The sequence below is a fragment of the Trichosurus vulpecula genome, chromosome 1 (assembly GCF_011100635.1).
Source record: "Trichosurus vulpecula isolate mTriVul1 chromosome 1, mTriVul1.pri, whole genome shotgun sequence".
NCBI lineage: Eukaryota > Metazoa > Chordata > Mammalia > Diprotodontia > Phalangeridae > Trichosurus > Trichosurus vulpecula.
In genome coordinates, this window is record NC_050573.1 from 206922101 (window position 1) to 206945357 (window position 23257).

The window sequence follows — 23257 nt, forward strand, 5'->3', positions numbered from 1 at the left end:
GCTCAGCCTACAGGATGAAAAAGCAAAAGAGCAGAACTTAGGGGTGAGAAAGCTGTGGCCTCGAGGCCACATGTGGCCCTCTAGGTCCTCAAGTGCAGACATTTGACTGAATCCTAACTTCAGAAAACAAATCCCTACCCCCACTTTTTTCCATGTAAAAACTGTATTTCTTTATTCTGCACACTTTAATTTCAGAACAAAATAAACATTAACAGCCCACAATACACAACATCCTACAGGGACCCTGTAAGCCCTTCCCTAATACACTGGAAAACAGGAGGAAAAAAAAATACTAGACATTGGCAGATAGAGCCAGGCAAGGACAGGACCTCTACTGCTGCTGTGGGAAAACATACAGAACTATATAGAGTGTGGGGGTCTGGTGCAGAAGTTCATCTAATCCACCTCCTCCATGAGGGATGCATCTTCATCTCCTTCAAAAAAGGGGATCTTATCAGGAACAGCAGCACTGGGTTCTTCTGCTATCACCTAATCCTCATCAATGCCAAGACTTAGCTTAATCATATGGTAAATTTGATTTGAGTGAGTCTGGGGATCTTCAAGGGATTACCCCAAAGATAGCAAAGCTGTTTCAAAAAGCAGCACTACCAGGCCTTTCACAGCCTTGTTCTTCTTTCAGCCTCAGCCTTCTGCCTGAAAGTCTCCACAATGGGGTTATCTGGGTTTATTTCCAGGTGCTTCTTGGCCATCATGTAACCCTTTGTAGAGTTGTCTCTCAATAACTGGGCCTTCATGATGCATTGCAACAGGATGAGGATACCAGCTAATTGGAGATTGTCACTTTCTCGACCTTCTTATCCAGAATTTCCTTCATTAGCTTGCACAAGTTCTCAAATTTTGCCTTGCTCTCCTCCATCTTTTTCTTTTCTTCTTCATCCTCTGGAAGTTCTAACCCTTCCTTAGTAACAGAGAAAATGGTCTTCCCATTGAATTCCTTTAGCTGCTGCATGCAGTACTCATCAATGGGCTCTGTCATGTCTAGTACTTCAAAACCGCATTTCTGTACCTATTCCACAAAAGCAGAGTTGGCCACTTGCTCTTTGTTCTCACCAGTGATATAGTAGATGAATTTCTGGGTTTCCTTCATTCTAGACACATATTCAGACAGGGAAGTAATCTCCTCTCTTGCCTGAGACGTGTGATAATGTAACAGTTCAGATAGATGGCACCTGTTGGCTGAGTCCTCATGGATTCCAAGCTTCAGGTTTTTTGAAAAGGCCCCAGAGAACTTTTTGTAATTCTCTTTGTCTTCTCCCACTTCAGAGAAGAGCTCTAGACACTTAATGACAATGTTCTTATGGATGACCTTCAAGATCTTACTCTGCTGTAGCATCTCTCTGGAAATATTGAGGGGCAGATCCTCAGAGTCTACCACACCTTGGATAAAATTAAGACACTCAGGAATAAGCTCATCACAACTTTCCATGATGAATACATACCACACATACAGTTTAATGTTGTTCTTCTTTTTGTTTTCAAAGGGATCAAAAGGAGCCTGGTGAGGGATGAAGAGCAGAGCTCTGAATTCCAACTGACCTTCCACAGAGAAATGCTTTATTGCCAAGTGATCTTCCCAATCATTGGTGAGACTCTTATAGAACTTGCCATATTCCTCTTGGCTGATGTCATCAGGGTTACATGTCCAGATGAGCTTGGTTTTGTTCAGCCCTTCCTGATCAATGTATTTCTCCTTGATCTTCTTGGTTTTCTTCTTTTTGTCCTTGCCTTCATCTTTTTCATCAGATACTACATCTTCAATCTTGGGTTTCTCCTCATCTTTAGCTGGATCTTCCTCTTCTTTCTCTTTGTCTTCCTTTGTCTCATCATCACTGATGTCCTTCTCTCCTTTTTTCTCCAAATAAAGTGTGATGGGATAGCCAATTAATTAAGAGTGTTTCTTTACACCCTCCTTGACCCACCTCTCTTCCAGATATTCTGTCTGGTCTTCTTTCAGACATAAGATCATTTTGGTTTCCCTGCCAATATGCTCACCATGGTCAGCACAGACTGTGAAAGAGTCACCAGCAGAAGACTTCCAGTCATACTGTTCATCATGATTGTGCTTGGTGATGACAACTACCTTCTCTACCACCAAGTAAGCAAAATAGAAACCTACACCAAACTGGAGAGATCTGTTCCAGCTTGCAAATTCTCCATAGAAGTCTTGGTGCCAGACTTAGCAATGGTTCTCAAGTTATTGATCAAATCAGCTTTTGTCATGCCAATGCTAGTGTTCACTAAAGTCAGAGTACCTTCCTGAGGGTTGAGGATGATGTCAATCTTTAGCTCTTTACCACTGTTCAATTTAGAATGATCTGTCAGACTGTCATAGCAGACATTGCTCAGGGCATCAGAGCCATTGGAAATGATCTCTGGAAGGAAGATTCCCTTATTAGAATAAAAGGTGTTGATAATCAAGAACATAAGCTGGGCAATCTCTGACTGGAAGGCAAACTGCCCAAGCAATATGAGGCCTAGTGCTGAGTAATTTAGGGAACTGCAAGGCTAAAGAATATCCTTCACATCTTCCCCTAACACTGCAAAATATAACAAAAGACAGGGATGGAAAGAATTAGAAATAGGAATGGAAATGGGGAGGTTCAGTATGAGTTGCTGTACTGGCAAAATGGAAAGAAGACTAAAATCTGACTGGGGCTGGGTCTCCTTCTTCTACCACCCAGCCCCCTTATGTATGGTGAAATGTGAGTAAGGTTGGTGAAAAATTTGTTCCTCAACATTGGGAAGATGCTGAGGCAGTGTTGCTAGGAAGCCTTGAGAGAGGGAAGATATATGCGAAGATAAAGGGGGAGGAATGAGGAAATGAATAGAAGTGAAATGTAGGGGGCGGAGCCAAGATGGCGGCTGGTAAGCACGGACTAGAGTGAGCTCCGTACCCGAGTCCCTCCAAAAACCTATAAAAATGGCTCTGAACCAATTCTAGAACGGCAGAACCCACAGAACAGCAGAGGGAAGCAGGGCTCCAGCCCAGGACAGCCTGGATGGTCTCTGGGTGAGGTCTATTCCATACAGAGCTGGGAGGTGGGAGCTGGGAACGGAGTGGAGCAGAGCCCAGCCTGAGCGGCGTGGACGATCCAGACCAGAAGCCGGGCAGAGGGGGCCCTAGCGCCCTGATTCAGTGAGCTGCAGCAGTTACGAGACTTCTCAACCCACAAACACCAAAAACAGTGAAGGTTAGTGGGAAAAGCTGCGGGAGTGGAAGGAGTTCGGGGTTCGGCTTCCAGCCCCGGGGGCAGCGGAGGTGGGGCAGCTACAGCTGTTGTTACTTCTGGCTCCAGGCCCACCTGGTGGGAGGAATTAAGTGGCGGATCAGAGCAGGAGTGCAACAGCCTGCTGAAGATCTGAGCCCAGTCTGGACTGGGGGTCCTTGGGGAAGGAGGAGTGCGGCTCTGACAGAGCTGGCACCTCCCCCCCAAACGTAGAACATAGAACTCGTTAGTCTACAAGCAGTCATACCCCGCTGAAAAACTCAAGGGTCAAGTTAGTTGGTTGGGAATATGGCCAGGCAGCGAAAACGCTGCCCAGATTCAGTCTCAGACTTTGGATTCTTTCTTTGGTGACAAAGAAGACCAAAACATACAGCCTAAAGAAGACAACAAAGTCATAGAGCCTACAACCAAAGCCTCCAAGAAAAACATGAACTGGCCCCAGGCCGTAGAAGAACTCAAAAAGGATTTGGAAAAGCAAGTTAGAGAAGTAGAGGAAAAATTGGGAAGAGAAATGAGAAGGATGCGAGAAAACCATGAAAAACAAGTCAATGACTTGCTAAAGGAGACCCAAAAAAATACTGAAAAATACACTGAAGAAAACAACACCTTAAAAAACAGACTAACTCAAATGGCAAAAGAGCTCCGAAAAGCCAATGAGGAGAAGAATGCCTTGAAAGGCAGAATTAGCCAAATGGAAAAGGAGGTCCAAAAGACCACTGAAGAAAATACTACTTTAAAAATTAGATTGGAGCAAGTGGAAGCTAGTGACTTTATGAGAAATCAGGATATTATAAAACAGAACCAGAGGAATGAAAAAATGGAAGACGATGTGAAATATCTCCTTGGAAAAACCACTGACCTGGAAAATAGATCCAGGAGAGATAATTTAAAAATTATTGGACTACCTGAAAGCCATGATCAAAAAAAGAGCCTAGATACCATCTTTCAGGAAATTATCAAGGAGAACTGCCCTGATATTCTACAGCCACAGGGCAAAATAGAAATTGAAAGAATCCATCGATCGCCTCCTCAAATAGATCCCAAAAAGAAATCTCCTAGGAATATTGTTGCCAAATTCCAGAGCTCCCAGATCAAGGAGAAAATACTGCAAGCAGCCAGAAAGAAACAATTTGAGTATTGTGGAAACCCAATCAGAATAACCCAAGATCTGGCAGCTTCTACATTAAGAGATTGAAGGGCTTGGAATGCGATATTCCGGAGGTCAATGGAGCTAGGATTAAAACCTAGAATCACCCACCCAGCAAAACTGAGTATCATGTTCCAAGGCAAAATATGGAGTTTCAATAAAATAGAGGACTTTCAAGCTTTCTCAGTGAAAAGACCAGAACTGAATAGAAAATTTGACTTTCAAACACAGGTATCAAGAGAAGCATGAAAAGGTAATCAAGAAACGGAAATTGCAAGGGACTTACTAAAGTTGAACTGTTCTGTTTACATTCCTACATGGAAAGATGATGAGTATGATTCATGAGACCTCAATATTAGGGTAGTTGAAGGGAATATGCATATATATATATATATATATAACATATATATATATATGTTTATGTATATATATAAGTGAATGTGTTGCTATGTATGTATCTATGTGTATATGTATGTATGTGTATGTATATGTATATATGTATATATGTTATATATATGTGTATATATATATATATATATGTAAAAGAGAGAGAGCAGACACAGGGTGAGTTGAAGATGAAGGGAAGATATCTAAAAGAAATAAAATGAAATTAAGGGATGAGAGAGTAACATACTGAGAGAGGGAGATAGGGAGAGATAGAATGGGGTGGATTATCTCCCATAAAGGTGGCAAGAGGAAGCAGTTCTATGGGAGGAGGGGAGAGGGCAGGTGAGGGGGGAATGAGTGAACCTTGCTCTCATCAGATTTGGCCTGAGGGGGAATACCATACATACTCAGTTGGGTATCTTACCCCACAGGAAAGAAGAGGGAGGAAGATAAAAAAAAAATAAAAGGGGGGGGGTGATGGAGGGGAGGGCAGATGGGGGTGGAGGTAATAAAAACAAACACTTTGGAAAGGGGACAGGGTCAAGGGAGAAAATTCAATAAAGCGGAATGGGTTGGGAAGGAGCAAAATGTAGTTAGCCTTTCACAACATGAGTATTGTGGAAGGGTTATACATAATAATACATGTGTGGCCTAGGTTGAATTGCTCAACTTCTTAGGGAGGGTGGGTGGGAAGGGAAGAGGGAAGAGAATTTAGAACTCAAAGTTTTAAAATCAGATGTTCAAAAACAAAAAAAGTTTTTGTATGCAACTAAAAAATAAGATACACAGGCAATGGGGCGTAGAAATTTATCTTGCCCTACAAGAAAGGAAGGGAAAAGGGGATGAGAGGGGAGGGGGGTGATAGAGGGGAGGGCTGACTGGGGAACAGGGCAACCAGAATATAAGCCATCTTGGAGTGGGGGGGAGGGTAGAAATGGGGAGAAAATTTGTAATTCAAAATATTGTGAAAATCAATGCTGAAAACCAAATATGTTAAATAAATAAATTGCATTTAAAAAAAATAAAACAAATGTATAACATGAAAAAAAAAAAGAAGTGAAATGTAAGGGGGGGAAAAAGGCTAAAAGCACCTTAGATCTTAAGGGGAAGAAAATTTGGTCCAAAATCTAGAGCATGATTAAAACATCATGGACTAAAGTCCACAGTCTTCCAATTGGTGCATCAATGTATTTTCTATGAAAAAAAAAATGAAGTTCATGAGTGGAAAATTAAAGGACGGTAAATTTAGTCTCTCAACAAGAAGAGAAACTATTGGAGAATGAAAGAAGTCAAGGAAGAAAAGGATTGATACAAAGGGGAATGAAAGACAAATCCAAATGGACAAATATTTCCAATTGGAGAGTAGTCCCATGTAAGAAGAGTAATGTATCTATAACTGGAGATGGGGACGTTGAAGGAAATGCATTATAGGAAGACCCCTTCCTCTGAAAAAAGGTTGTTCTCCAGTAACAATATTTCCAAGAAAAGGGAAATTGGAGCTCCTAGGGGCAACTGACACCCAGAATGGTAGAACATGGATGAAGAGATAATGCTGTACAACAAAAGCAAAGAGAATTGCCACGCAGAAGGCACAGTATGGAACTGGACATCATATGCGACACACTATAATTTTTATGTTGGAGCAATGACTTTTTTCTTCAGTTTTTCCTCATGAAGTGACATTAATAAGGGTGAGACATAACATAAAACAGTGATAATAGGGGAAGATATACGTAGTAAATAACATGGAAATTGGTTGGCAGAGGGATCTTAAACTTGGTTCTTTAGAAGCTTTAATTTCCATGAGAATCACAAAGAGATTAAAGTAAAAAAAATAAACAAGTATATAAAAATGAATTAAAGAATTGAAACTTCAGAATTATAAGAAAAGGAAAATTAATGAAAAAGCAAGGTAAAGACGTCATCCTTGGAAAAAAAGCAGAGATAAAGAAAAAACAATTTAAAAAGAGTGGAAAGGTGGTAGGTGGTGTGCAATTTTGAGCCAAACATTTAATTAAGAGCAGAAAAAAACCAAGGGAAAAAATCTCTTAAAATTAGAAACCAAATAAAAGAAATAAAAAAAAATAAACCATTACATAAAGAAAAACTCTAAAATTATGAAAGGTTTTGACAAATAACAGGTATGAGAGGGGAAAGAGCCTATGGCAATGTCTTAGGAATCAAGATAGGCTCTTAGCACTTATTCAACCAAGTGCCCTTGAAGAGTTTGGCCTTTGTTTGCTTGATTAAATTGAGTCCTTGATGACCTCCTTGCCTCAAGGGAAAGCCTAGTTTACATGGGTTTGAGTGACATGTTTGTGACATCAGAGGCTTTTAGACTGCATGGGTTTAAGTCCCATTTTTGTGATGAATTTAGGTCATGTGGGTGAATTGCATGCGTGACTCACTTTCAGCCTTGAACAAGATATATAAACCCAGAGGCTGGCTTTCTCTTTTGGAGCTCTGAGCCGCAGCAGGAGTGGTGCATGACTCTAGGCCAGCTGTTGTTATGAGCTCCCTGGCTTTGATATTGATGTTTCTCTGGTAACTGTATATTGTGATTTTGTCAGACAGAAGTCTGTCTGTTGATTTGTCTATATTTGCTCTGTTTGTATTTGCTCTGAAGGTCAGGGTGCTGGCTTTCCCCCTGAGCTGAGTGAATGACATTTGTATGTTGGATTAAAGTAAGATGGTTAACCCCTTAACATTGCTCTCCTTAGTAAAGCAGATTAAAAGAACTTGGGCTTGCAGCATTCTTGTTGTTGGGCTTGTGTTGGTTTTTCACCCTCACAGCAGCTGCTAGCCAAATTGTTGAAACAGGCAATAGGGTGATGGCAAAGTCAATGAAGTAAAGCTAATTATAGAGGCAAAATACTGACTTGAAAAAGGAGACATCTAAAATGCAAAAAAAATCATATATACAAACATGTATAAATGCATATGTATATATGAAATATGTATGTGTATGCACACGTATAATATAGCTCCAAATAAAGTTAAGCTTAAATCTAACTGATAAATTTAATATAAATGGATTAAACAATCCAATAAAACAAAAATAAGTGCAAGAATGAAATAGAAAGCAAAACTCCCAAAATATGTTGTTCACAAGAAACAAACCCAAAAGGCAAAGAAATATATAGAATAAATATGAAAGGGTAGAACAGAATTGATTTTTATTGGGTAACTAAGAAATGATGGAGTTGCAAGCATATTGTCAAAGGAAAATGAAATAAAATTTCACAAAATAAACAGAGACAAAAAAGAGAAAATTACATTATACTTACAGAGATCATGACAAATTGATATCCAGATTAAACTTGTATACTCTAAGAAGCAATATATTTAAATTTATAGGACCAAGCTGAATTATAAAAAGAACCACAGACTAACAAAATAACACTAGGAAGCATTAATATCCATTCAACAAATGTAATAGCAAGATAACCAAGGGGAAAGTATGAAATTGAACCAATTCTCAGATAACATAGCCAAAATTGTATGTTTTGAATGGGAAGATTAAAGAATACACTAAGTAGTCCTTTGTAAAGACTTCAAATTTAGGAAAAAAAAAACATCATATTAGAAAACATTCCCAAATCATGTGATTATTTTAATAGATGCAGATAAAGTTTTGACAAAGTAAAGCATTCATGCTGAAAATTCTAAAAAAGTATTACATGTGGAGACCTATATACTTAAACAGTAGATAAATATAATAGAGTAGATGAGAAGGAATCAAAAGTAATTGAATTTAAAAAAAGCATGTTTATGAAACCTCAAATATAAATTACTCAAGAACTCACCAATTGACAAGAGTTTCTTGGAAAAGTGGAAAGAAGTCCAATAGAAATTTAGCCTTGACTAATATATTACTCTATATTCCACACAAATTCCAAATTGATATATGTGAATAATATCGGAGATAGTAACAGAAAAATAGCTAGAGTAGAAACAAATAATACATATATATATATATATATATATATATATATATATATATAATTATATATATGTGTATACATATACATATATATAATTATACATATATATTTGTACCTACAGATAGAAGATGAATCCCTAATCAAAAAAAAAAACTACTGGCAATTATAAAAATAAAATAGGTAATTTCATTTATATAGAATTGAAAAGTATTCCCAAAGAAAATAATAGAGTATAGATTAAGAAGGGAGGTTGTAAGCCAAGAGGTAGGAAGAAATCTTTGTATGTTTAAATTCACTAATAAAAGAAATGCAAATCCAATGAACTCTGAGACTTCATGTTTCAACAATCTGGCTAGCAGCTGCTGTGGGGGTGAAAAAACCAACAACAACCAGCTCACAGAATGCTGCAAGCCCAGTTTCTTTTGATCTGCTTTACTAAGGAAAGCAATGTTAACAATGATCTTACTTTAATACAGCATACAAACACCATTCACTTAGTTCAGGGGAAAAAGCCAGCACCCTGAACTTCAGAGCAAATACAAACAAATTACAAACAGACCAAAAAAATTCATAGTTACCAAGAAAACCATCAACATCTGAGTTCAGTAGGAAGGCCTTTACAGTGGCTGCCCAGAGTCCTACACCTCCAGTAGTGAGAGCCTTCAGCAAATAGCTCTGTTCTCCCTTTTCATACAGTTTCTGAAATCATCAAATGTCATCTGAGTGACCAGAACTTAGTCTCCTATGACTGGCTCTGGTGTTAGCCCCACCTGGAGCCCCACCTTAGTTACCAAATCACACTCACATAGGCTTAGCACCTAATAGATAGGGGTTTGGGCCTGGGGCTTAGCACCTAATAAGACTCAATCAAAGACACTGAATTAATCAAAGGAAACAAAGGCCAAACTCTTCAAGGATCCCCAATACACTTCATCTCAGGCCCAGCAAATTGACAAAATGACAAAACACAGAAATATTCAATTTTCGATACTTGTGGAAATACAGGGATCCTACTCTTTGGTTGCTAGAGCTGTATATTACTCCAAAAATTCTGGAAAGAAGTTTCTCATTAAAAAAAATGTGATTAAAATATAAATACCCTTTTGCCTGGAGATTCCATTTTCCCAAATGTGGGGAACCTGTGACATGGAGGCCACATGTAGTCCTTTGAGAGAATTCAAATGCAACCCTTTGACTGAATCCAAACTTCGTAGAACAAATCCCCTTAATAAAAGGATTTAGAACAATTAACAATAAAGGATTTTAGAACTGTAAATTAAGGGGATTTGTTCCACAAAATTTGGATTCAGTCAAAGGGCTACGCTTAAGGACCTAGAGGGCCATAGGTTCCCCACCCCTCTATCTAGGCATATACTTCTGAGGAAGTCATTGACCAAAAGAAAGGCTCTATGTAGACCAAGATATTTATATCAAGACTTTTTGTGGTTACATATAACAAGAAACAAAGTAGAGAACTATCAATTGGGGAATAGTTAAACAGATTGTGGTTCATGAGTGTAATGGAATATAGAACTGGCAAAAGTGATGAATACAGAGAAATGTAGAAAGATGTGTATGAATTACTACAGAATAAAATAAGCAGGCCCAAGAAAATATACACAGTAACCACAATGATGTACGGAAAGAGCAAATAAAAAAGCCATTGTCACAAAATTATAAATATGTCTTGAAAGAAAGAACTTCAGTCGCTTTAAAGAGGAGATATGAGAAGACACCATCATCTCAACTGATGGGCATCTACTTTCTTTCTAATTCTTTGCTGTCACAAAAATACATTACTATGGCAAAGAATGTTGTTCTTGAATTAAGGGAAGAGCTGAGATCATATCTGTGACTACGTGCAAAATAATGAGTTTCTCTGAACTTCAGTTTTCTCATCTGTAAATTGTAGATGTTAATAGTGCCTACCTTAAAATGCCACAATGAGTGACAAATGAGGAAATGTAGGTAAAGAGCTTTGTAAAACTCAAATCTTAAAATACTATTTTTACCTATTACTTACTATATATTGTTTCCTTAGAATACCTAGCAGTTTTCTGAGCATACAGTAGGTTCTCAATAAAGCTGAAAAATATTTTTTAAAGGAGGAATGGTTTAATATTGTCTGGGATGAAAATTTACTATAAATGTTTCTTTTTTGTCCTATTGACCATAATTTACAGAAAGCAAAAATATAAAATAAAATCATAACCCAAGCTGTGAAGCAATACATCATCCTGAAGGGCTTTAGCTAAACCGTGTGTTTTTAAATATGGTCTTAAAGAGTATTTTCTTTCTTGAGGGAGGTCTTGAAAAAAATGTTTCTTTTCTCTGCCCATTTTTCGTTATGTATTTATATCCTGAGATGTATATATCCTCAAAAAACACATGATTCTTTTTCATAGTGCAGAGAAATGGATATTAAAGGCTTTCCAAATTTCTAAATGTAGGTCTTCCTAAATCCTTCTGCTATGTATCTTTTTTTGCCCACATGATGTTCCAGTTATCAGTAACTTGAAAAATTCATACATGTGAGTGAATTTGTCTAACTAAAAAATTAAATGAAAGTGTTCCATACTCCTATCACATCATTAGAATATACTATGTTATTTAAAAAATAGTGAAAGATTGCTTAGAGTTCTTATGGATAAAAAAAAAAAAATCAATGCCCATCATTTCTATGTTTAAACAAACAAGGAGGGAAAAAAACTACAACATAATAAAGGAAATAACAAGAACCCCTGCAACAACCACAATAGCAGGAGCAGCAACAACAAGTATAACTACACTTGGAAAAATCTAATGAAGAACTGAAAATATCTGAGAGCAGCATCAGTCACTTAGCTACCCTGCCCTGAAGTCCTAAATTATGAACCTACATTAACTCTTGGGTTAGTAACTCCTTTACACTACTCAAAACAGAAGCTATCCACCTTACCAACTCCATCTCACCTCCTGTTAAGAGTTTAGGTAAGATAATAGTGTCTAAGGCTTTATTTTACCTCCCTTCCTATTGCATGTATCAGCCCACAGGCCTCAAATAAGTGGATTTCAAATACCTATTTTTGCATGGTCTCCAAAGAGGGAATTCCTTTGTACTCACTAATCCAAGCCAAGTGGGGAGCAGAGATGCATCCTCTGCCCTGCTGGAGTGCATTGCTGCTCCAGTTGATAAAAAACCCAGGTGATTTTTAGCCTGCCCAGACATCCTCAAAAGGAACTTTCCAAAGATTCCTTCCCTCATTATTCCTAGCCCAAGGAGGTTTTTTGATAGAGGATCTCTCTATCCATATGCATATCTATAACTATACCCATACCCATACCTATTTCCATAAATCTAAAAATCTATTTTTCTATAAATAGTTTGATACAGTGATCTATCATTTTCCTATACATATCTTTTTGGCTATGTATAGCTATACACATAATAATGTATAGATATACATATAGTAATTAATAGACACATGCAGCTGCTAGAAAAACTCTACATAGCTATCTGTCTTCCCATTGAAACAGCATCCTCAGCTCTTATATGGATCTATCTATCTATGTATCTGTCTATCTATCTATCTATCTATCTATCTATCTATCTATCTATCTATCTGTATGTCTATCTATTTAATCTCTATTAAAATACAAATATGCACATATAGAAATATACATATATAGTGAAATCTATAGCTATGTTTGCACACTTGAACATACATATATTTATTATATATTATTTGAGTGAATATATCATATATAATGCAATATTATATTTTATTAGAAATAGTGTATACTATATATATTATATGCATATATATGTACAGACATGATGGAATGGATAATATTCTCTCATAAGTTCATGTTGAATCATTAATGAATGGAGTGGAGGAAATGCAAAGGAATTAAGTCAATTATATCAGGACTTAATTTTAGTTTAAAAATAACAGATGGAATAATTAGAATAGTAGCAAAAATACACATCTAAGTATCTAAAATATCAATGGAAAATGTATATATCAGAATAAACAAACAAACAAAAAAGTTAAAAATTAAAGAAAAAGGCCAATCCCAATGAAACTCAGCAAACATCTCATGTGTATGTGCATGAAAAACAGGGGATTCTGACAATCAGCAAGGCAAATAAACATTAGCAAAAGATATAAGAAAAATAATTTTATATTATATTTGAGTATCAAAATAGAGATGAAATTAGTATGCAGATTAAATTTAAAGGCTCTCTTTTAATTTATAAAATATATAGTTTAACAGCAAGTAGAAATCTTAAACATGATTCAATAAAGCATAAATTTCAAAATTATAAATTAGTATTGATGAAGAAATTTTAAAAAATACAAATTAGAAAGCATTTGGTTTTCAAAAACAATAAAGGAAGTAGTTCTAATTTTGTAAAAAGTAAAAAAAAATTAAGGAATTCCCCCCTCAAGTTGCATACTCCACAAAAACAATATTATTTGATAATAGAAGAATTTACTTCAAAGACAAATAAGAAATAGAAGAATTCACCAGCAAAACAGTAACACAGAAGCAATAGAGGTAACCACATACATTAGAAACTGATACTCTAGATATGACTGAAAAAAAATAATGATATATTCAAAACTTACTATTTTATATTGAGGTTTTTATGTATTCATATGCCTTAAAACAAGAATAGTGGATATAAATTTTCTTAAAGGTAAGAAAAAATTAGTTTTTAGGAGAAAATATAAGTTGCAATTAGCCAAAATAGTAAATAACTCTCAAATACATCCTTTTTGTTTTTTTTCACTAATGATAGCTATTTATCAAAGATAAGTTGCACAAGTATGAAAAAAAGTGAGAAAGGGAATAAAATAGCAACGCTAAAAGTAAAACACCTATATCAATATAGAAGTATGAGAGATAAGCTCCAAAGAATATAAGATCCAATAATCACAAAATGGCAAATAATGCCCAAATCCTATATGTCTTACTTGCTATTTGGATTTAGAATAGTCCTGAAGATTAAAAATTTAAAACTGAATTTACTCTGTCTAAATTATGTCCACAACAACAAGAGAAAGCAAAATAAATTCATTTTGTCTATTACATTTTGAAGAGGTAGCATGGCATACTATGTAACAAACTGGCTTCAAAGTGAGGGAATCCTGGGTTCAAGCCCTGCCTCTATCGATGTGCTGGTTGTGTGAATCCTCTGAGACTCTATTTTGCAGAGCAGGTGCAAATCTGCATTGGTATAGGGAATCTCCCTCTCTACTATCTATCTATCTATCTATCTATCTATCTATCCACATATATGTATGCATGTGTATACGTGGATGTATGTGTGTGTATAAAACAGTTATATATAAAGAACAATATGAAATAATGGGAACATATTAAATTCTATTTAAAAACAAAAATAAACAAAAATGTAGCAGCATGTTGTTTTGTAGGAATACATCAATGAAAGGGACAATTTGATTAAAATTATATGATTGGTCTAAAATTTAATATGTAATGCTGTGTTCAAGAAATAAAAAGGGTTGCCAGTAATGATATCTTGTAAAATATAATTCAAATAGAAAGGAAAAAAAAACAACAAAAACTGAAAGCAAGGACCTTTGACAGTTAAATTCACAAAAGAAGATCATCAGTGATGCGTAAGGGTGGGGATCCACCTCACACCAACTAAATGCAGAAGGCCCAGACTTCTTACTGAATCAATCAATCAAAAGTTTAAACTAGGTGTTAATAAGTCTTAGAAACTTCCATTAAATCAAGAAATCAAAGGCATAGACTGAGTATGAATGAGTCCTTAATTTGGGAGGAGAGAAGTGCTTTTGAGTTGAAATCAGATTCCACTATTTTATGCCTATGTATATATGAGCTGGAAGGCAGTGAAGCTGCAGGAGAAGCTTAAGGAAGTATAACCTTTGGGCTTTTGGGGTACCAGAGTGGGAGAAGGGCAGATGAGGTGCAATGAGAATGTCATAACCCCTTCCTCCAATTGACTGAATTGCAACTTTTGTGTGAGCTCTGAAATGTTGAAGACCTGGACTTTCTACCAAAATGAATAGCAGTGTTTGATGGCCGGGGTCTGCATCAGGATCCGAAAGAAATGATGAAAGACAACCTCAGGACTCTATAGAGGTTCTGACCCTAGGAGTCCAGTAGAATGCCACACATAAAGGCAACTTCATGAGGACTTCACAGATGGAGGAAAAAGATTTTCGGTAATCAGATGCTATAAATTTATCCTTAGGCCACATGTGATCTTTAAAGTTGACCCCAGGATCCTCAAAGACCTTGTGTTTGAAAGGTGATGGTGTACGCCAGATTTGTTATAAACTACTTAGTTAATAACTATTTCTAAAAAAATGAAGGGACAGGAAATCACATTTGGAATTAGGATGTCTATAATTCAGAATTATAAGGATTTTGCACAGAGGCATGGAGTAGTAAATTGTCACATTATCCAAACAAAAATAACATTTATTTAGTTATCAATCTCTGCTGTGATGACTATCTTCAAGTATTCAAAAAGCTGTTATGGGGAAAGATCAGATTTTGTATGCTTGGCTACAATCTGAAGAAATAAAACCACTGGGTAGAAGTTTCAGAGGGACAGGTCCATTTAATATTAAGAAAATTTTCCCAATAATTTTAGCAATCCAAAAGTGAAATGGGCTGACTGAGGAAATACTTGGTTTCTGAATCTTTAAGCAAAGGCTGGATAAACTCCTCTTGGAGATGATATAGAAAAAGGTATTGACTGAAGCATGTGATGGACCATAACAGAACTGTCAAAAATGTAACCTAGCAAAAACACATTAAAATGGAATTGGTAAATATTTAAAAAAATAAATAAAAATATGGGATAGCTAGGTGGTACAGTGAATAGAGTGTTGGACCTGGAGTCAAAAAGACCTGAGTTCAAGTCCACCTTCAGACACCTACTAGCTGTGTGACCCTGGGAAAGTCACTTAACCCTGTTTGCCTCCATTTCCTCATCCATAAAATGAGCTAGAGAGGGAAATGACAAAGTACTCTGGCATCTTTGCCAAGAAAACCCCCAATGGGTTCAAGAAAAGTCAAACACAACTGAAATGACTAGACAACAGTAACAATGTTAACATGTGGTTTTCCAAGTCAATATGTTGCCCTCATGGGTCCTTATGTGTGATCTGGTGGAATCAGTTTCTATTTCGGTTTGACACCACTGGACTAGATGACCTTAATGTCTTTTCCAACACCGAGATTCTATGATTCCATGAGTATTTGGTAGGGAATGGAAATGAATCATAGGATATTTTCAGCAGAGGATTGATATTATCAGGTCTGGACAATAATATGGTCCACAGATTTAATATTAATCTGACAATATCGAGGATCAATTAAAGGAAGAGAAAATCTGAATTGTAGCCAGGGCACAGATAAGAGTTGTAGTTGTATTTCAGGTTGTTGGTAATGAGAAGATTTATGAATATGATGGCAATAATAAAGAAAAGATTATTTTTATAATAATTTGTGGGGGAGAAGACTGATTATATACGTATTGGATGGACTTAACATAGGACCAAGTAGAGTACAGATTCTCTCTACTTAGGACTTACAACATGGTGCAATCTTAAAATGTCATCTATGTTCCATAATATAAAAAAAAAAAACATCGGCACTTGGATAATGATAGCTAGATGGCACAGTGAATAGAGTGCCGTGGGGTCATGAAGAGTCAGACATGACTGAAATGACTGAACAATGATGATAGTATAGAGTGATAGCAATTTTGTGAAGTTTTTGGTTGTGGATTGGAAATATAATCTTGTTTCAAAGGTATTTGAAATAAATGCATATTCATTCTTTCTAAATATTTGTCCTCTAAAGAGTGAAATAAATGGATACCAAATTCCTGCTTATACGCATGTAGAAATACTAAGTCAGAAAAAACCGGCAGTTCTAGAAGAACTCTTTTTGTTCTTTCCTTCCTCGCTGCAGAGGAATTAAGATTTAGCTCCACATGATTTCCTTGACACCTGCTAAACCCAAATGCCAAGCTTTGGATGGTAGATTTCCACTGGTAGCACAGTTGATTGCTAGCTTGTTCATTTGGTCTTTTTGCCTTTCTATTTGTGGCTTTCTAAATGCTTGGATACTTGTAGGCTTTTTCATGAATGCATCATGGGCATGAGCCTGATCTCATTCGGTCTTGCTAAATATCATATTTTCTTATGAATTTATGAAGGGATATGTTTATCGTGAAAACTTTCAAGTTTCCTTGTAATATCTGAACTTCATTATAAACGTCTTTTCATTCCTTAAAAATTTATTTAACTATCTAATGCATTCATATCTCTCTGTTATGTGCTGTGTTAGGAGTAGGGGAGATTAGGAGTCAAAGGATGAAACCAGGAAACATTAGTCAAGGTCCTTGCCTTAAACAAACATAGGGAAAGATAGAGAGAAAATTTGGAACTCAGAATCTTGTGGAAGTGAATACTGAAAACTGAAAATAAATAAATTTATATATGTGTGTGTGTGTGTGTGTGTGTGTGTGTGTGTGTGTATAAAGAAAATGTCATGTAGGAAAGTTTGGCTAGAGTGTAGAGCAGTTGTATGAAACTCAAAGAGAAATGGGAGGAGGGGAACATCACTAAACCAAACATAAGTTCCCTGCAGACTGCATATTGACTTAGTGTTAAAATGTAATATTATCTATTTTATTGGGTTTTGTAAATTATTTCCCAATTACATTTTAATCTGGTTCCACTTGGAAGACTTGCCATCATGGTTAACACCTCTGGTGTAGAGTGTGTGTCTTTGTGTGGGGTAGAGGTGGTATGTACATTTAAATCAGCTTGGAAATAGAAGCTGGAGTCATATTGTGAGTGTTTTAAATAGCAGAGAGCAATTTATATTTCATCTTACAGATAACATGGGCACCCCTGGATTTTTCAGAGTTGGGGAGTGTGTCGTGGCGAGAACAAGTAACACAACATTCTGACATGACCCTTGATATTTATCTTCAACAAAAAAAGCAAATGATCTTTTTAATTTACTGTTTCTTCACAATTATGAAAGTCAAATGGGAATGGCTGGTGGTTTATAGTTGTGTTGGTAAGCAAAATGGGCTCTTAGCACTTAGTCCAACCAAGTGCCCTTGAAGAGTTTGGCTTTTGTTTCCTTTGAGTAATTCAGTGTATTTCATTGAGTCTTACTAAGTGCTAAGCCCCAGGCTCTAACACCTATTAGGTGTTAACCTAACCTATGCGGGTGTGAAACTCCCAGGGTCCTAAGGGGAGGTGCTAGCTCAAGAGCCAATCATAGGAGCCTAAGTTTTGGTCATTCAGATGATGTTTGATGACGTCTGAAATACTATAAGAAGAGAAGACAGAGCCATTTGCCCAGGGCTCTCACTTGTGCTGGTGAGGTGATGCAGAGTCTCCGGGCAGCTGTAGCTAAGAGACCTCCAGCTCATAACCCAGATGTTGGGACTATGTTAAACTCTGGTAACTATGTATTGGGATTTGAATAAGACAAGGTCTGTCTGTTGATGTTTGTGCTTTGTTTGTATTTTGCTCTAAAGTTCAGGGTATTGGTTTTTTCCCCTGAACTAAGTGAGTGATATTTGTATGCTGGATTAAAGTAAGCTTGTCAACCCCTTAACGTTGCTTTCCTTAGTGAAGCAGATCAAAACAACCTATGCTTTTGCAGTGTGCTGGTAGCGTTTTTGTTGTTGGGCTTGTGTTGGTCTTTCACCCCCACAACAGCTGCTAGCCAGATTGTTGAAACAATAGTTTATTGGATTGGCTGTTGTTTATGTCATATGGTCAAAGCTGGATTTTTTTTTTCATTTCTATCTACATGATTTAACTTACATCTTATATAAGATTTTAAAAACTGAAATGGTATTTCTTGGGGGTAGTGAGCCTGGCTTTTTGTCCCTTACTTGTGGGGGCTTTTGTAGAAAGATTTCCCTCTATGGTTCTCATTTGGGCTAGATCACCTCAAAGGACCCCTTCCCAATTTTATCTTTTGTGTTTTTTTCATTTAATGAAAACAATCCTTGATTGGGACTGTTACGTTTCAGTCATGGGGCCTGCATAGTTTTTAAGTCCTGGAATTGTGGTCATTTTATGCATTTAGAGGATATATTTCTATGGCATCATAATTTCCCTATGATATTTATTCTAGTTTCTTATTGTTACTTGTTAGATTGTTTTTATTTGTTTTTGTTTGTCTTCATTCCCCTCCATTTTGCAGTTGCTTTAAATGAACTCATTTACTACATTCTAAATATTTCATTTAAATTGCAGTGTTCTATAATGTAGTTATAGACATACCTTGACCATGATATTTGAGATAAAAAGCCTGTTATTTAATACTGAAAGTTAGAGAAGCTTCCATCCCAAAGTCTATAAGCTAAACAAGATTGTCTATTGTGTTTATCATTCAACTCTATTAGGGATCTTTCATTTGAGCCCTGCTCTCCCCCCTTTTAAAGTTGTTATTAATTATTTCACAAAGAGAATAACATCAGATTTGAAAGAGAATTTCTTATAGCTGTTTCATCATTCAAGTGACATTTTGCCACATAAAAATACTTTATGCCAGTCTGCGTGTGAACATTTATAATTGCATTTACCAACTTTTTTAAAAGAATTTTGGGATAGACATCCCTAAGTCAAATATTCTTGGTTCACTAATCAATCCACTTGTCAAAAAATGTTTTTCACTGGCAGAATAGGCTGAGAAGTTTTGACAAACTGCATTAACTTGGAAACATTGATTAATGTTTCTGAGTTAGTAAATTTGTTGAGTGCTATAACATGGCTTTTCATAAATTTCATAGAAAAGAAACAAATCAATAATACAAATCAATATTTGCATCCTATTTTTTGTCTTATTATAATATACAAAAAGTGAAAATGTTTCTTTGGAGGAACTCACTCATGCTTCCTATCCATTTTTATCAAAAGAAAAATCCACTGTTAACTAAAAACTGTATTTCCCAATGAAAAATTTAAATAAATTAACAAATTATAGTTGCACTGCTTCGTGAACTATTTTCTTTGTTATTTGTTGTTCTTATCCTTCATTCTTGAAGAGGACCATGCCATGAGGAAAGTGATGCCATGACTTGCAAGTGAATTTGATTTAAGTGAGGGAGGGTTGTGCAAAGTTACCAGCCTCACTTTAGCTTCTGGAACTCTCTGGGCCTATTGGCAAGATATTCTTCATGATGACTGGAGATGGCCCCCATTTGTATACCAGTGATGTAGTAACACATTCATTCATACAGGTGTGAAGGCCCTGGGCCACAGTAGTGAAGGTATTGGACCTAGAATCTGGAAGTCCTGAGTTTGAATCCTACTACATATACTTGGTAACTGTGTGACACTAGGAGTTATTTAAGCTTTCTGGGGCTCAGTTTTGCTATCTGTAAAAAGGGAGTGTTTTACTCATTTATTCCAAAGGTTCCTCCCATCTCAAATAGTGTATTTCTTTATAGGAATAACATAAAAGTACATGTCAGCAAACATACACATATGCAGATTTGTATATATAAATGTACATACATTTAAATCAACCTATTATCTTTCTATTCTTCTTCTCTATGTATAATTTACTATACCATAACATCAAATAACATGACATGACCTAATGTCATATGACATCACATGAAGTGATATCATATGACACAATGTGACACAATGTAATATATGACATGAGATAATATAACATAACATATAACGTAATGGTGATTTATTAAAAGACATTCAGGAAATTAATTTTGTGGCAATGAGTATATCAATATGCACTGGCTATTTTGATTTCTGGCAATGAATCCTTTAGTTTGTTAATAGAGAATTGCTACATTCTGAATCACTACTTCTAGGATTTTCTTTGGAAACTGCATCAAACATCAGGGGAAAATAAACATCATAACATTCAGAATATTAGAATGAGTGAGATCATAGAAAAAGATGCATTTTATTATCTAATGAAATGACTTGCTATTGTATGCATTTATTTGATAAAATGGATAATATTTTTGTACAGATGCATTTTAAGCCTTATTCATTCTGTGCTACCTCATAAATTTTATACAACTCAGAATACAAATGCCAAGAAATAAAACCTTTAACAACATTATCTCTGGACAGAATGTTATAGAATGGCCATGAAGAAGACAAATGCAGGAAGCATGATTACCAATTAAGATAATATATTAAAAATAGGTAAAATAAATTATATTATCAGTGACATGGCACAAACTTAAAAAGCTATCTGGATTTTATCCAGTGTTATCTTTAACATTTGGGAAATTTTAGAAGGGCATGGGTAGGAACTTCAATGCTGTCTTCTATTTAGGATAAATGATATCTACCTAGCATCTATTTTTATCCTATTACTAACCTGGGAATAAAAAATGCTTTATTTTTTCTGTTTCTTACATAACTAGTAAGGGCAAATTGCTCTTCATATTATAATGTGTAAGAAAATTGTCTCTCCTGTCATTTAGCTTATAAACAAAAATATGTCAACATTTTATGAATGTTTGTATTGTACTTTTATTTTCTTACATTATTACAATTTTTCTTTATTAATTTTTCAATTGATGAGATATTAAGATTGTTCTTTAAAAATGTTACTTGAAAGAATGTGACAATTTCTTTTTTTTCCCATTCAATCATCATTAGATTTACTTAGGATTTTTTCCCCTGGGGCTAGAGGTAATGAGGCATAATATATAAAACAGAGGTACTTTGTTGGCACAGAGGATAGAGTTCTTAGCCTTGAGTCAAGAAAGAACAGAGTTCAAATTCAGCCTCAGACATGGCATTACTTACTAGCTGTGTGATCCTGGCAAAGTTGCTTCAGCCCCATTTGCCTCAGTTTGATCAATTGTAAGTGGAGATGATGAAAATAGCACCTACTTCTCTGGATTGTTATAAGGACCAAACAAGAGAATACTTATTTAAAATGCTTAGCACAATGCCTGGCATTTAACAGGCATGCAATAAATGATATTTCCCCTTGTTTCAAACATAGCCTGATTTCAAATCAGAGCAATTGCGTTTGAATTCAACTCTAATATAATTATTCCTGTTGGTTCTCCTTTCATGTATTAATATGTTGCTTACATATCTCATTTGAGAATCAAAACAGATACAGTGATTGCCATTTTACAATGTGTGATCTCAGGCAAGATGTTTCATCTCTTTAGATTTCGATATTATTGTATATAAAATGAGAGATGCTGATTATGTGACTGCAAGTACATTCCAGCTTTAAATGCTGTGACTCAGCATTTGGAAATTTTTTGGCTCTTCCACATGTGTGATATTATTTTGCTTTGATTGGTGTTTTCAGTTACACATGAACAACTTGAAATGGACTCCTTGGGATATTTTTTTAAATATTTAATAGAGCTTAATATGTATTAAATTAGAGCAATAAAGGTGTCTTGAGTATTTAATCATGGGGTATAGGATGAAAGTAAAGTATTTGACATCAAATCAACGTAGAGAAGAGCCCAAGGGTCATTCATTCAATTTGGTTTTAATGCTATAAATATTTATTAAAAAGCTTTCTATGCTGAGTCATGTTTTTTCAGACAGGAATAGTCTAATCTAATCTCACCTGGGCCTTCACTGCAGCACTTAAGGAACTTAGCATAGTGACTGGCACATAGTAAATGTACTTTATAAATGTGAGTTATATATTATTATTATTATTATTATTATTATTATTATTATTGCTTTCCTGAAAGAAAATAGAAGACATTCAGCCAGTCAGGCAACAAGTACTTATTGCATGTTCACTATGAGCCAGCCTCTGTAAGTGCCTGAGTCCATTGTAAGTTTCCTCTTTTGCCCATTTCTCACCTTGTAATCCCTCTACATCGATCCACATTTTCTTCTTTATGCTACTTGTAGAAAAAGAACTGTCTTTTCTTCTTGCTAAGACCATGCCTTCTACTCATGCCCTGGATTCCATTACCTCCTATCTCCTCTGGGACCTTGATTCTCAATCATTTCCTTTCTTTTTGTTTTGTTTAATTTTTCCTAATTCATTATCTCCTTTCCTGCTTCCTACAACCAAATATATCTTCCCTATTACACACACAGAAACACAAACACGCACACACATTCACCTTGATTTGACTTTCTATAAACTTTTTCTTTGGCAGCTGTTCACAGCTACATTCCAAGAAAGAATTATTTATATCTGATGCCTCTAGTTTCCCACTTCACACTCTTACTTGCCTTACAATCTGACTTCTGTTATTTAATTGTTTCAGTTGTGCCTGACTCTTTGTGAGCCCATTTAGGGTTCTTTCGGCTAGAGTGGTTTGCCATTTCCTACTCCAGCTTATTTTACAGATGAGGAAACTCAAGCTAAAAGGGTTATGTGACTTGCCCAGGGTAACACAGTTCATATGTGTCTGAGGTCAGATTTGAACTCAGGTCTTCCTGATTTCAGGTCTGGTGCTCTGACTTCTGACCTCACCACTAAACATAACCTTCTCTTTGTCAGACAATGATAATCTTTAACTA

General features: G+C 35.9%; 1 pseudogene; it reads right to left on the reverse strand.

Annotated features, from left to right (window-relative positions):
• Positions 1-396: 396 nt before the first annotated feature.
• LOC118835780 lies at positions 397-22670 on the reverse strand (annotated as a pseudogene).
• Positions 22671-23257: the final 587 nt, after the last annotated feature.